Source organism: Dendroctonus ponderosae, unplaced genomic scaffold (genome assembly GCF_020466585.1).
Source record: "Dendroctonus ponderosae isolate FM_Combo_2020 unplaced genomic scaffold, Dpon_F_20191213v2 Dpon_F_20191213_10, whole genome shotgun sequence".
Lineage (NCBI taxonomy): Eukaryota > Metazoa > Arthropoda > Insecta > Coleoptera > Curculionidae > Dendroctonus > Dendroctonus ponderosae.
In genome coordinates this window covers 4790796-4791937 of record NW_026017111.1, presented here as the reverse complement: position 1 = coordinate 4791937, position 1142 = coordinate 4790796, and the positions used below count along the sequence as shown (strand labels likewise).

The 1142-nt window shown below is 35.7% G+C and overlaps 1 protein-coding gene across 3 annotated transcripts in view; it reads right to left on the bottom strand.

Moving 5' to 3' along the window:
• Positions 1-749, bottom strand: part of LOC109545684 (ATP-binding cassette sub-family A member 2) — a 12889-nt gene extending 12140 nt beyond the window's left edge. For 2 of the 3 annotated variants that reach the window (XM_048661954.1, XM_048661955.1), the window contains exon 1: positions 515-748. The gene's annotated coding sequence lies outside the window, so the exon portion shown is untranslated. Of the gene's footprint in view, positions 1-514 lie in introns of all 3 variants that reach the window. The other variant, XM_048661953.1, reaches the window with a different exon arrangement.
• Positions 750-1142: the final 393 nt, after the last annotated feature.

Sequence of the window (1142 nt, the reverse complement as noted above, 5' to 3'; positions counted from 1 at the left end):
GTAACTTTTCAAATAGAAAATCTAATAAAAACGTGTATACCAGTCATAAGCCATACACGAATGCACAAACCGTGCATAAACAAAGCAAACTTTAAAATTATACGGTTAGTTCGAGCAGAAAGTTTGGGTTTGATAACGGGTTATTGACGTCATGGACCCAAATTCCTTGACAAGATGATTTTGCGATAAGAATCGTAATATTTCTCACTTTTGCAACGATGCCAGTGCTTCCAGTTTCTTAAACTGCGTTTCAATAAACGCAGTTTGGGAAACGTACCGAAACGCTGGTGAAAACGGTCCGTTGTTAAACGCGTTTAATTTCGGCGTTTAACATAAACTTAGTTTCGTCAAACTGCGTTTCGCTTGTTTCTGATGAAAATGGGCCTAACCTTCAAGCCATGTATATTATGGTTTTAAGCACTGATAAGTAGGTCTTAATGGTTCATGGAAATTTAATTGGTTGACATTCTCACAGCCTCGCCTAGTAAACTAATGCGTTCCTATAGGTTCTTACCTATATATTTCTGTAGAGTTTAGGACTGCATATGAAGGTAATTTGGTCCATCTGCTCTTGGCCAGACACATTCATAAATAAAGACTAATTGCAYATCAATTATRTGCTTTTCACAATAATACAATCATAGAACAAGGCTTATACAATATAATCAAAGAATAACACAGAACGTCACGTGTACGTAATTTTATCAGAAGATACAATAAGGCAGAGACAAGAGTGAAATAATCTTTAATAATCCCTGTCATATCCCTTGTCTCTACAATAAGGCTTAGTTGGCACAGTGATACCAACCTTTTAATAGCAAACTTTTCTGAAAGTACTGTGAAGAGACAAGGTAGATAATTTGCACAGGGGTACAAGACAGGGGTATAAGCCTTGTTCTATGGTACAAGACCAGCTATTAAGATCATAATATTAGGTACTCAAGTTATTTATTCAAATATTATGAAGTCAAAAAAGCCGCAAAAAAGGTACTTTGTCAGTTTAATACCATTGAGATAATAGAAAGAACGCATCATCTCACAGGAAATATTGTTGTGACCAAAAGTTGGATATATTCGTATTTGTGTAACAGCTAGCAGCGTTTGTTAGCTGTCCTTGGCGACACTGATTGGATTTTTTTTTT